The 14,648-nt window shown below is 41.7% G+C and overlaps 2 long non-coding RNA genes across 2 annotated transcripts in view; one reads left to right on the top strand and one right to left on the bottom strand.

Annotated features, from left to right (window-relative positions):
• The first annotated feature begins 3,399 nt into the window (after positions 1-3,399).
• On the top strand, positions 3,400-9,585 carry LOC141576651 (uncharacterized). Its single transcript, XR_012505068.1, has 3 exons — positions 3,400-3,506; positions 7,646-9,033; positions 9,358-9,585. It is a non-coding gene; the product is annotated as an uncharacterized LOC141576651 (long non-coding RNA).
• A 147-nt stretch (positions 9,586-9,732) lies between these two features.
• The window catches only part of LOC141576653 (uncharacterized), a 37,144-nt gene continuing 32,228 nt past the window's right edge, over positions 9,733-14,648 (bottom strand). Inside the window, exon 2 of the long non-coding RNA XR_012505070.1 lies at positions 9,733-14,090. This is a non-coding gene — a long non-coding RNA (uncharacterized LOC141576653). The remainder of the gene's footprint in view (positions 14,091-14,648) is intronic.

Below are 14,648 nucleotides of genomic sequence, written 5' to 3' on the forward strand. Positions count from 1 at the left end.
ACTCATAAATGATGAACAAAACAGAGGATAGTCACAGGAAAGTGCTTTTTGGTGCACCTGCTTTAAAAAAAACACACAAGCCGACCATGAACATGTAAGAACTTAGAGTTACTGGACAGAGAGCCTAAGGGAAGAAGATGAAAGAAGGGGGCCTATGAAAGACACTTTAAAATAAAGCATTAAGAGCCAGTGACAAATGAAAATTAATCATAATTGAATTAAAAATAAATCCTTGAAATTTTAGAGTAATTCAATTAACAAAATCATTGTATTATACTTCCCAACCAGGCACTTTTGTAAATGGTAAAATATACCTATGGTTACAATTTAGTACGGAATCCATAAAGGAGAGACTATAATCAGAGTATAGTCATCTTAAAAGAGCATGTTGTTTTCCTAGATAGAAGAAATCCAAGGAAACTGTAAAAACTTGAAAATTAATGCCAAGGATCTATATCAGATTTTCAATAAGCTAATTCACTTGTCAGAAGCAGCTTCCTAGGTTTGACTATTTTCTGAGCTTACAGATTTTACTTACTTATCACAAAAAAATACAAATAGAAACTAAAATATTTTAAAAATAATGAAAAACTTGGTTTGTACTTAGTAATTAAGAGGTTGTTCTGTTTTACCAAACTGATGTAAAAGCAAAAGCAAACTCTATTTCTTAAATTTTCTTGAGTATTTATCCAAATTAAAACAATATCAGGTAATGGAACACATCTGTGATTACCCTGAGATACATGTTGACCAAGAAGATACGTTTTCTGTCTTAGTTACCTCAGCCCATTTGTGGAACCCAGAAGTCCAAATTTTTCTGCATCCCAGCTGGCAAAAATGGTAGTTCTTCTCGGTCTCCAGCCTGTAATCATTGTTAACATACATGGTTAGGTACATCTGCCTAAAAACAAAGGAAAATTCACTCAAGTCACTTTCTGTCATCACTTGCCAAGGAAACATTTTTTACCTCTACTAATCAGTTTTCCAAAATTCTGGACAACTTCTTATAAATCAGCAGTTCCACTGGTTAGGTCAGTACCTCCAAATACCCAGAAGTCCTGATGATCTCCCAGAATAACACACCTGTTTGGAAAGGAAGGCATTCAAAAGAATGACAACTTAGAATGTATTATAAAGAGCAGTAATTTATGTTTTTAAATTAAACTTCTTCCTGCTTGAGTTTCCTCCATAGAAAACCATCAAGGTAGTGTCTCCTTTTAGAATTTACCTTTTTTCCCCACATTTAATTATATCACATCAACCAGGAAAAAAATATTAAGAGTTGATTAAAATTTATCTTCTCTTACTCCTGTAATCTTTGTAAAAACAAAATGTTTTAAGACATTTTAAAAAATTCACCAACTCACCAAATTTCACAGATCCTCAGGTAGTTCTGATTACATCGTAAATGCTTGTGATTTTCTTGATGTTATGAACATGCATTTTAACCTTCCTAGAATTTCACAAAGGGAACAAATTACTTCACATAGAGCATTATGTCTAACAGGTTCCTTCCAATGTTTTATTCTAAGTCTCAGAAGTACAGAAAACTGTTTAATAGGATGATAAATTCCCATATGCCCACCATCTAAATTCAATCATTGTTAATACTGTTGAACTATTTGCAAGCGAGTTGCGCAAATCATGACAGTTCTCTCCTATGTAATTAAGAATGCACCTTACGGTGAGATTAAAAAAAAAATCAGTATTTTATATTTTTCCTCCCTCATAGCTCTATTGTTGGTATTTATTTAAACTTCAAAATCATTATTCAACATGAAAAAGAAACTTGTTCTTAGCAATTTAAAAAAAAAATTGTGTATTTGTCCATTTAGAGCTCAAATCAATTAAAGGATATAAGCCCCAGGTGCTTTTATTGATATTTTGACCAGGGAAAATTTCTGTTTCTGACTTTTCTCTTAAACTGTTACTGAAGCTAAATGCTCTGTTTTCCTTGTGTCTGTATGTGTCTGTTTATAAATCACATTTGTCATTGTGTACCTCTAGCAGGTATTAATACATGAGATAATAAAGTCTATGTTAAAGGAACTCAGTTCTAATTGAGTTAAATAAACACTTTTTAAAAAATTCTTATAAAATATAACTGAACTTCTAATATCTTAAGAGTTTTGAAATTTTAAAACAAGCTTCTTACAGAACTTATAAAATACTTGCAGAATCCAAATTCACATTGCTAAAGCAAATCATTAACCAACAAGGCTCATTTAACCATTTTAGTTTAATAAAAACAGCTATCTCCTCTCTGATTCATCAGTGTGAAGTTTCCCTTTCCCTCTACATTTCAAGCCAGTCAGACTAAAGTTCTGATCATGCCATGCTGTTTCCCAACCCTGCACAAGCTGTCCTCTGCAGCTGGCGTTTACTGCCTGTCTTGATTCCTTGGAAATCTTACTGTTTGTGTAAAATTAAGCTCAATGAGCACCTGTTCCGTGGTCATGCCTCCTTAACACCAGTGCTGTCCGGGGCTAGTAACAGTAACGACTATGACGGTAAGCGCACGGGGCCATGTAGCAGTTAAGCGTTCACCACTGTGACCATGTAACCCACCCCCACAGAAGTGACCGGTGAACTTCTCTCCTTTCCCCCTTCTCTCCTACTCCTTCCCTTAAATTAACCTAGGGTTTTGCATGCATAGCGTTTTGACAGTTATCTGAAACACTGTTTTAAACCCTCAGTTGAAAAGGGAAGATAAAATGTTACACCTGGCCCGGACGAGGATAGGGGTGGGAGTGGCCCAGAGGAAGCTGAACAGGACCCGCGGCCTCGGATCACAACACAGCCCCGTTCCTTCCCGAGGTTCGCAGCCGGGAAAGCAGAGGCCTGGGGACCGGACCGCCTCGGGGCCTTTGGGGGAGGCCGAGGGAGGGACGGATACCCGCGCAGGGCTGGGGAGGGGCCCGCAGGGACTCACCGTCTGTGCAGCGGCTCCTGGCCCACGGCTGGGTGGGCGTCGGTGGCGGTTGAGGCTGCGGTGCCGGCTGAGGGGGCCGAGGCGGCGGCAGTACCGGCTGAGGGGGCCGAGGCGGCGGCGGTACCGGCTGAGGGCGCTGGGCGGGCGGCGGCGGCGGCGGCGGTTGAGGCTGCGTTGCCAGCTGAGGGGGCTGAGGCGGCGGCGGCGGGCGCGGAAAGGACTTGAGGGACTCGAAGGCCTTCGCCAGCTTTTCCAGGGTCGCCATGGCGGCCTCCCGCCCCGCGGGGTCAGCCCCCGGTGTCGCCGTGCCGACCGGCGGCTCTGGTCAGCAGCGGTGGCAGTGAACGGGGCTCGGGACCGCCAGCAGGTGCGGACCCCAAGCGCGCGGCCATCTTGGAGCCGTCCCGATAGCCCCCGCGGCCCTGCGTCTTGCCACGCTCCGCCGGTGGGGCGGGGCCTGGCCGCAGGATTGACAGCCGGAGGCAGCGGCCTCCGCCAATGGCTGCCGCGCCCGCCCCTTGGGCTCAAAGAGCCGCCACAGCTGCTGGAACCACTGCGTTCTTCCCGGCGAGGGGTGAGGGGTACTGCACGGAGATCGGGAGGGCGGTTCGGGGGCGGGGTTGCGTGGCACGGCGAGGAGGGTGGGGAGGGCGGGGTGACTTGTGATTGAGGGTCTCTCTTGGCGACGGGCGTCCCCGGACGACGCCTAGCAGGTGGCAGTGAGGCGGGGCAGTGGGCTGGGAGCCCGAGACCCCCACGGGGTGCTTGCCCACCCCGCGGCGCGGGCGGAGGGCCGGCTCGCCGGACAGCCTGCTGTAATAAGCTGACTGTTATATATTTGGCCTTACCCTTGTTAGTTGCCTCAAATCACTCCTTGTTCACCTTCATGATCATTACCATAGATACACTTCTTACAATCCTCGTACTTACTATGTTCCCTCATGCTACAGGGCCATACACATGCTATTCTCACTCTTAGAAATAATCTTTTGCACATCAATCCCCTACTCCCCTCAAGAGATTTGCCTATCTAATTCCAATCACTCTCAGTGCTCAGCTAATTTGTGAATTCATAAAGCCCATTACATTAACATAATTTCTTAACACCATGTAATTCTCCTTTATCACATTATTAAAGTATACTTTATAATAACATAAAAACTCTTCCATGCATGAAGGTAGATATTAAACAATTAAGTTCACAGTATAAAGTTGTAAGTACATATACTGTATATTTTGAAAAATGTTAAGGAATAACATACTATAGTTAAATTCATTCATAATTTTTCATAGAAATATGGAAATATTTATTCCAAGTAGGATCATCATTATATGTGTGTGTGTATATATGTATATATCTCTCATCCTTCATTCACATTAAAAGTTCTGATAAATTATTGCCAACAATTAACTTTTATACCCAAAATTACCAATAAAGGAATAGGAAAGAAGGGAGAAAAGAAAGAAGGAAGGAAAGAAGGAAATTGAGGGGTTTTAGAACTCTTGAGGTTGAGACATATTAAAGACTCAGATTTGTACACTTATATATGATAATTACTTTCCTGAAATGATATAAAAACACAAAGAAAACTGAAAGCTAAATATAAAGTTATTTACAACCCAAATTTGAGGTTAATTTATATCTTCAATTGATTTGCATTTTTAAAAATTTAATATTACACTGTTCCATTGCTATAATATAATCAAATTCATAAACAGAAAACTATATATGATATATACATCCTCTCACCATTTATAACATTTCTGAAACTATTTTTGAAGTAGAATATTTTATATTTAAAGTTTTTATCATTGGAAAGGCTTTGAATGTTTTAGCACTATTAGATTTAATTTACTTGATCATAATATTTTTTCCAATACATGAGAAATAATATCTTACATGGTTTTGATCATTCTTTAAGTAGTTTGTTAATATTGTGTAATAAGTGAATTCATGGAATGTTATTATAGACTTAGACATTTTTTATTTGAAGATGTCATCTTTTGTAGTACAATAATAAGGCCATTATTGTAGGAATGTGAAGGAGTCAGACATTGCTTTTAGTAAAAACATCACTCTAAAGGGCATATTGGCAATAGCAGCATGTGGTTAAGATCATGTCAATTTTTTGTAAATCTTTAACAAATTCTGAAATCACTCTGGTTGCTTACAAATTTATAAAACACAATTACTTGCAGGAAGAACAAGGCTATAGTCACTGCATGACAAAGGAATGCTGCTTAATAAATAAGTGAGGAGAAGAATTAAGTTTAATCCAAGGAAAGCAGCATTCTTAAAATATTTTGGATTGATTCGAGGAACAGGGATTTTATGATTATTTATTTAGCAGAGTTTATATAGACATTTATGTGTGTGTGTGTATCCTTCATGTCTGTATCAATTCAAATAAGATTTTGCCACAAAAATAAATTTTAGAGCCAAAAATACCAATCAAAAAGAAAGAAGAGGGAAGGAAATCAGGAAGGCAACTTAACATCAAAAAATTTCGTCATTATTTAGAGTAAAGATCTATATCAACTAAACATTTGTATTGTGATCTCCACATTCCACTAAAACTTATGCCATTTACCTATAAATATAAGCTTTTATTTGCTTCTAAAATAAATAATACATAAATTTAATGAAACTGCAGCTCAAAAGAAGGAAATAGCATTAGAAATTCAGTCATCTAGTGCAGTAGCTAAAGCATGGGTATGACCAGACTCTTAGCAATCAGAGAACAACCAAGAAAATGTGCCAAAGTGTTGGATACCCAGATTTGTTCCCAGGGCAGGGAAATAGGCATATCAAGAAAAGTAAAAGAATATACCATATTTAGAGCTTAATTATAATGCAAAATAGATATATACCTATATCTATTTCAAAATGTTAAATTTAAAAGTGGACCAGAAAAAAATATAAACAAAATTACTTCTATAGAGAAAACAAAGAATAGCCTTGTCTTCTTCTATTAAAGACTGACTAGCCACAAAATATTATGGAAATAGCTATAAAGCTTTGAGGAAAAATATTATAATTCTATAATTGTGTTACCACTAAGGTTGTTATGTTTGTAGTTAAGCCAAAGTAATACCAAGACATTCAAAGAATCAGAAGGAATGGTAACTATATATTTATCCTAAAAAGTAATAATAAGTACTAAGAAAAGGATACATTTTTTAAAATGTAAGAAGTAAGATATGATTATATAAATGCTATGTTAAAGGGTATTGAATCTACAAGTAGACAAAATAAGGATCATGTCTATTTTGAAAATATTTCAAAATAAATGCCAATAAATAAAAATAATTCTTAAAATGATATTTCAATCTAACTTGTTTGACTTTGTAAATGCATGTTACTTTATATCAATTTGCATTATTTTTATATGGTTAATAACACAGATACAATTAAAAGAAAGTGTATAAAAAGTTGAGATAGCAAAAATAACTTTCTTTTCTAATATTTACAAATAAAAGATTTAACAGTGAATTTTTATCAATCATAAGTCTTTATATTTTCAGTAAAATATAAAATTATAATGGAGAAAAATGTAAGCAAAACTAACATAACTTTGTAAATCAACTAAGACTTAAATTTAAAAAAATGCAAACTAGGTTTTTTTAAAAAAAATTCATTTATTTCAGTTAAAAAATAGTCACTGTTTTATTTCAAGACGTTGCAGAGATGATGTACTAATATGCTGGTGCTTTAATACCTCAAAGTTCAGAAATCACTGCAGGGAGAGGCTGACGTGTCTACAGTCAGGAGGAAAAAGCCAAATCCTTCCCCTGTGTCCCCGCACCCTGCCAGTGTCCCCTTGGCCCAGGGGTGAGGAGAGGCAGGAAGCCTGCAGAGCATGCTCTGTGCTCGCAGCCCCTTCAGCCAGTCTTGGAACACTGCCCCCTCCTGGGTGTGAGGTGTTTCAGTGCCACTTGCTGTGTGGTCCTGCCTGGCTCCTCTCTGAGGTCACGTCCTCAGAGGTCAGTGCAGGCCGAGGTCAGGGTCTGTGCCTGTGGGTCTGCTTCCTGGCCTCCCCTGTGCATCTGAAACAAGTTTCACACTACGTGCAGGCCCACAGAGAAAGTTGTTGTTCAGATTTTTCTGTTTCTTAGTGCAGTTTTTTCCCCCCTATTTATAAAAATTACATTTACTGTACAAAATTTAGGTAAAATGGAGAAATGTAAAGAAGAAAATAGACTGACCCACAAACCTGCCCAGAGGACTGTGCCACACTTTTTCGGTATAGTCTACTGAGCTCTTTTTCTTAGACACACGATACACGTTTTAAGCACAGTTGGGATACCCTCCATCTGATTTCGTGTTCTAATTGTACAATGTGCTCCTGAAGTTGTATTTTGCATATTGATTTATCCCTGATGTATCTTTATGGTTAAATACTCTGTGGAAAGATATTTAGTAACTACCTGACAGCCCATCATGTGGGTGTAGCACAACTCACTTACTTGTTTTCCTACCATTGGCTGTGGGTTATTTTAATATATTTAATCTGTGATGAAGCTGATACTCAACATGGGTTGAATTAATTTTAGAAAATGTTGTATGTAATGTACTGAGTATAGAAATTGTGAATAGTTTCTGTTTGCGAGAGCTACTGTTCTTATGATTTTAAGTTTCTGATTTTAATAATGTGTACATATCTTTTATCTTGATCTTAAATATTCTACAATTGGCTTGGTCTCCTGAGAAAGGCTACACACTCTCTCACTTCTAGAAGTTGTGCACCTCAGAAGACATAAGAGGAATTCAGTCACCTTTTCTTGCAAATTCACTGGTAACTGTCTGTGATTGTATTCGGTGGAACTGATACATCCATCAGATGGATGAGGATTCGCTCCAACCTTCTGTCTCCATGAGTGTGTGACAAGCAGCCAGTGCCATCAGGGTGCTCAGAAAGCCTCCTCTACCTGGTGCAGGTGGGGATTGTCCACTCTGCCCGGCTGCTCCCACCAGCATGAGCTGGACCTTCCCAGCCTGTGGCCTGCATGTTGAGTGGCACCCCAGGGGGCTGGTGAGGCCCTGGGGCCACACAGCAGCTCCTGGCCCTCTCCTGCTGGTGACGGCTGACAACCAGGTCACTGGCCCGGGAGGGCAGCTGGGTGAGCAGATCCAAACTCCCCTCAGCATGGATCTCACATAGCATAGGGTTGAGGGGAACCTGCCAGACTGTTCCTTCCTACCAAGTGCAGCCCTTACTAGAGTGAGCAGGTCAATTACTGAGTCCTTAATGCATGCCTAAACCATGCTGTGTGCTTGACCTGCTGCCTGTCACTGGGTCTCTTCTGTGCACCCACTCGCCGCATATGATAGGTGAAGGTGCCAAGGCTGAAACATATGTGTTAACAGGTGTGGTCATGGTTACTCTGCCCACAGATGTAGAACCAGGATCTGAGTCCAGGTTGTCACACCCTAAGTAACGCATGCTAACCAGGTTGTTGACTTTTAAATGCAAGCCAATTTGTAGTTGGTTTAAAAATTAATAGTTAAACAGCAAAAAAAAAAGTGACAATGAATATATATATGTTCATGTATAACTGAAAAATTGTGCTCTACACTGGAATTTGACACAACATTGTAAAATGCCTATAACTCAATAAAAATGTTAAAAAATTAATAGTTAAAACTTCTTCCTTTTTGTTAGAGGAACAATAGTGACCCATTGTTTGGACAGACAACAGCATTTTGGAAATTAAATGCCTTCTGCGGTTTTCTCTTCACATTCCTAATGGAAAGGCCACTTTGCTTACAGAGCATCTGGAATTGCATGCATGGTCATTTTATTCCCCCTCCCCCAGTCCTGAGCTTTGCACAGAGTGGAGATTCAGTAAATGCTTGCATTGCCAGGGCAGGTGGGGGCAGGAGTCTAACTTAGAGTCCAGGGAGGGCTTCCCTCCAGGAATTACTCACATGTTGTTTTGCCTCTCTGTCTCCCCAGGTGGAAGATTAGGTAATTGGAAGCTGCATCAAACACATCCCTATTGCAGGTAGAGATATTATGTATTTCATTCAACAGCTGCCAAGGGAGAGGGAGGTGGGAATCCCTCCTGAGCAACCACTGGAGACTGCAAAGGCCATTAAGGTAAAAACAGATGGGAAATTGGCCAGTTTGGGGGTGAGAGAGAAACGGTGTTTGCACACTTCCCCTTGTGGCTGCCACCCCTGCTCCCACCGTGCCTGTCCTCCCCTCCCCATGAATGTGGGTCTCCATCTGTTTACCAGTTGAATTAAGGGGCTGAAAGCTTAGCCTCTTCTCTGAACAGGGATGCTTGTGGAGGTTCCAGCTGTAAGTGAGAGCAGCTTGATAACTGGTATTGAGCATCCTGTGTAGTATGATGTCATTTAATTGGAGCCTGATTAGACAGAACCTTCAATTAGCCAATGTGTCTTTCACCTCTCCCTCCAGGCTTCATTTCCCGAGTAAGGAGCAGACAGCAGCAGCAGTGACTGTGAGGAGTCCTGTGCAGTCAGCCAGAATTCAAACTCATTTCCAGCTCTTGCTGTGTGTGGTTCTGTACCCTGAGAATTACCATTCAGAGTGATGCTGTTCTAGCGTGAATCATTGAACAGAGTCCTCCTGTGTTTTCTAGACTCCGTTACCATGCTGGAGGAGTTACAGGAAGCTCTAAAATTAAATCAGTAAGATTCGGAGGAAAATGTCTCATTGGCCTTTATTTAAAATGCCCACTTGACTAATCCATCAGTTTTGTCTTTGTGTCAGTCTGTAGGTAGCAGTTGACAGACCCCTTTCAAAGCAATTTTCTCTTCAGGTTGCAAAATCAGGACAAATTACTGTTTTGTTCTTGTTTTGTTTTAGTCAAAATGAAGAGATTCTTATTAATACAAGGATAATTATTATATAAAGAGCAAAGATTTTGTTTTTGGAGAAAAATTTAAGCATGGAAGTGACATGTGACCTTGAACACATAGTTTCTGAGCTGCAGGGGAGTTTAAGGGAGGTTAGCCTCCCCCCTTCCCTCCCACTTTTGCACCCAGTAACAAGCTGGTTGAAGGAAAGCTAGTGCCTGGGGGGAGTCCCACATTTTGCATGACACTCTTGGTGGATGGAGAGGTATTTTTAGGACAGGGTGCACAGGTGCGAGTCAGGGCTCCTGTGAGTAGGGTGGCTGGGTGCTCTGGTGTGCCCAGGACTAGAGTTTCCAGGGCTGGGGCACCTCAAAACTTGGGTGTGTGGTCCTGGGCAGCCCATGGGAGTCAATACTTTCCCCCTGGGGGAAGGTTTACAGAAGTAGCATAAGACATTCTTTTTATGTTAAAATATTTCCTAGAACTTCCCCTAGTCCTTTCCTTGTGTTTCTTCAAGGAAATAAATTTGGATATTTGACCGAAGTTCCCTCGCCACCCCACTCCTGTTACCAATATGTCACAAAGCCTCTGGCTCCGGACCGTCGGGGTGGCCATGCAGGTGAGCAGGGCCCTGAGTATGCTGACTGTGACAGAGGCTGCTCTCCTAGTCCTCGTGGTGGATTTTACCTTCCTCACTGGCTCTCTGGGGTCCATCTCTGACCCTGAACCAGGTTTGGCCCATTTGGTCGGTGACAATGTATCACTCAGCCATGAAGGTCAGGAAGTGGAAGAGCTCCTTGTGTTCCCTGCAGGTCAGCCGCCCCAACCCTGCTGTCAGTTAGTTCTTGCCCCACTTCTCTCTGTGGGAGTGGGTCAGAGTTGCCCTGTGTCTTGTTGCCCCTGTGGGCAGGAGTGGGCCTGAGGTTGTGTGGATCCTGTTGGTGGGGGCAGTGGTGGTCCAGGTCTTGGGGCTGACACACTGCACACCATCAACTCTGTGGAGGCACTTCCTGCCTTCTGTTAAGCCTCTGAGATGCTGCAAGACTTTGACCTGGTGTCTTAGGACAACTTACTGTTTCTGCCCTCAGCCTGGTAGATTTGAGGTTGTATGGAGTGACCCACTCACTCAGTTATCAGTGAGCACAGGGGTGTGTAGCAAGTCTGGCCCATCAGTCTTACAGTTGTGCAGAGTATACCAAGGGTGGTATTAGGTTTCGTTTCAGGGATTCTAAGAAATTTTGAACTTAGTATTGTGAAAATGCCTTCAGAGGTCCTCCTGAGCACCAGCTTTGGGCCTGACAAAGTGCAGGCATTGAACAAAGCCCACTTGGCCCACAGGAAGCTGACTTTCAGAATCTGGTACCCAGGGGCCAACCGCTGTTCTTGTGAGGTTAGCTCTAAGGTTGATCTGGATGATCAACCCAGAGACCCCCAGTCAGGCATCACCAGCTGAGGAAACACTTTGCACAGCACAGGCTGGGGCTGGCACTGAGCGGGTTCTCATGCCCCAATGTGTGGCAGCTCCATTCAGTCAAAGTCGGTCTTTCCTTTGGTTCATGGTCCCAGCACCTTACAAAGTGCTGTGCCATTTACTTATTTATCACCATCACTGGTTACTCTGACTCTCAGCCAGTGTATGGGCCAGTGGGCAGGGGTCTGTGTGTGTTTTATTCACTTGTGCATCCCACGTGCCTAGGCACTCACTAACTCTATGTCATGGAGCCACTGAGTGTGCTGTGTCAGACCACAGAGCAGGTTAACCACCTGCCAATCGGATGTGGTGACCACAGGGCCAGATCTGCTGCCTTCAGATCTGGGTTGGGCTGCGATGCGGGTCTGCTTGTCCCAGTGGGTGGCAGCGAGTGCCTGGGCAGGTGCCACGTGGGGGCATACAAGGAGTAAGAAGAGAGGAGATGGAGACTAGGGACTTGATAGGCACCGTCAGACATCATCTCAGATAGTAGGCAGCAACATGTGACACAGTGACGCTGGGACTAACATCAGAGCTGGAAAGAAAGCAGAGTACATTGCCAGAGCATAGCTGTTAGACATCACTGAGCCCAGTAAGTGTCCCTTGGAGCTGTGGCCGTGGGCAGGACTGATGTCGGGGGTTTGTGGTGCTGGAGTTATTGGGTGTTTGCCGGAGGGCAGACAGGGTGGCGGCTAATGCCTGGTGATATCTCTGTGTGTCTGTGTGTGTGTCTGCAGGAGAAGTACTGTCACATTTGCCCCAATATAGTCAAGGGGTTTGCCAAGTATGTCATGGATCCACGGAAGTGGATCAAACAGCACACAGGGAACAATGCCATCAGCCAGAAGAAGTTCATTATCGATGTTGGCTAGGAAAGGTTCCCAGGCCCTGAAATTTTCTTTCACCCAGAGATAAGACATTTGTTTTCTGATTGTGCAGAGAATGACGTGTGTGGAGCAATGCTGCCACCTCGTGTGTGCAAGGGTGGCTCTCCGTGGGGCTCCCGAGTGAGGTGGCCACCTTTTAGGGAGGACCTTGGGAGTGTAGGCTGCAGCTTCAGTGGCTGCTCTGGCTCCTGCGTGGTCCACGCCGTTGACTGGGTGTTTCATCGTGCTCCAATTTGGGTCTGGCTATCTGTTAAACAGTTAATGGTTGGTTAAACCAAGAGTGGTTAGGAAGCAGCTTTAAGAACAATAGAAGATAATGGATTTGAAATTCATCTCCTACTGATATGAAAACTAGTTAATCTCGAGGCTTGATTGGAATTTGCCTCTGTATAAGAGTACGATATCGTACATATAACCTTCCCATCACACATGACGATCCGTCCTCAGTCCAACTTTTAACCCAGTACAGCTGGTCCTGCTGTGTTCCCTGCTGCAAGTTAAAGCTTCTGTTTGAGGACAGCCTTGGGAAGAAGAATTAGAGATATCATCAGTTTAATGAGTAGTCACAAAGAATGATTACTGCTTTTGCAAAAACAGTAACTAAGAGGCAATATTTTAAGGTTTAAGTAAATTGGATTTTACTTCTATTTTGGTATAATTTTCTGCCTCATTCAGTTTACATTTAATAGGTAAATACAAACCACTGCCTGTTCTTCGATGTGTATGACTGTTCAGGGAAATGGCACACAATGCATGTCTGACTGTACCTGATATCACGGCACTCATTCGCTCTTGATAGTCTTCAGTTAAAATAGACATAAACCAACAATGTCCAGTGAACAGCTGCATGGCGCCTTCTTCTTCCCTCGAGCAACACTTTCCATGATTTTTAAAGCATATTTCAGAATTTTGTAACTGAATTACTTATACTTTAGCTTATTTCACTTATGGAATTGAATGTAAGATTTTTTACTCAATAACATGATTGTTACCATATTGATTGTTTCACTTAGAAGCCACCACCATTCCCCCTTCCCAGTCTTCTAGCTCAGGTTTACAGTATGAGTCACTGACTAGGTTTTTTCTTATATCCTGGCTAACTTTTTCATGACATTAGTGTCTATACATCACATGTTCAATATCTACTCACAATATTTTTCACTACATGTCACATACACTGAGCACTTGCTTTTTACAATCTCATATAAAGTGTGAGTCACTGTGTATTCTAACACAGGGCTGGTCTGTCTTTGTTACTGTTTGATTTTTTCCCTCTCTAAACCCACACATTTCATCTCTTGAGGGGACATGTCACCATCACTCCATGCACAGAGTCACTTGGATTAATTTGACACATTCATTCCAATGTGACAGTTTTAAAGGCATAGTGAATTCTGTATTTGTTAAAGTTACTTTTTTAAAAAAGTTGCTGAGAGAAATGTGTAACGTTTCTTTTATATCTGTATAAAATTCTGTTTGCCAACCCAGATTTTATGGAATCCATCTCAGATGTTGTTGACAAAGTAATACAGAACTGTCCCATCGCTGTCCAACATCTCCTGTGTAAGGTATAAGCTGCTTGGGTAACATGCTTGGATTTCATTCTGGAATTAAAGGCCCAGCATTCTGAGAATAATAGACTCTTACCGTCACTCTGCAGACAGTCCTATTTGACTTCTGTTTTATAGGATTTGTTAAGGGCCAGATTCCTGATAAAATATTTTTCTTGGAGTGAGGATGACTAAAATGCTTGGCAATATGACTCAGTTAACCACAAGTATTTGATTTAAATATTCTAGTATCTCTTATTCTTATCTGCCCAGCTGTATTTTTAAATTGGACAATTTTAACCCTCCATGTTGACTGAAAGATCAAGGGGGTCCTTCCCCTCTTGCTTTCTGTGAGATCGCTGGTCTTGCTTCATGAGTATTTAGATTAGTGCCAGATGTGTTGTTGTCAGAGAGAAGGAGGAATCTGAAATGAAAAATCGGAAAATGCTCATGTAATGTTTCTCCAAAATTCTTTGAGTGCAGAGAATTTTGAAACTTGAAAGGAGAAACAGGCAGTTCATGTAACTGTAGGATGAAGGAAGTGTTGCTGAAAGCCAGAGGGGAGGGGCAGAAAGTGGCAGTCAGCTGGCCCTGCTTCCCTGCCTGCTCACCTCTGTCTGCACATCCTGCTCTTCCCCCCAGACCATGTCTCCCCTTCATAGATGCAGGGGCCTGAAGCGTAGGGAGGAGAGGACCAGGCTCAGTAGGGAGGGCTTAATACAGTTTAATTCATCTGGACAGTAGAATACTATTCAGCCTTTAAAAAGAATGAGGTAAAGCAATGTAAATTCAAATGAAAGGATGTCTACAGTATATATTGTCAAATGAAAAAGCAAGTTGTAAAATTTACACATAGTATTATTTCATTTTACTTAAAATATACTTTATGTATATATATATAAGAAAAGGTTTTGAATGATATGTGTTAAACTCCTTAAAGGAAATAAAATATATCTTGGCAAGAGACGGATAACTCTTACTT

Source organism: Camelus bactrianus, unplaced genomic scaffold, assembly GCF_048773025.1.
Source record: "Camelus bactrianus isolate YW-2024 breed Bactrian camel unplaced genomic scaffold, ASM4877302v1 HiC_scaffold_154, whole genome shotgun sequence".
In the NCBI taxonomy this organism is placed as follows: Eukaryota; Metazoa; Chordata; class Mammalia; order Artiodactyla; family Camelidae; genus Camelus; species Camelus bactrianus.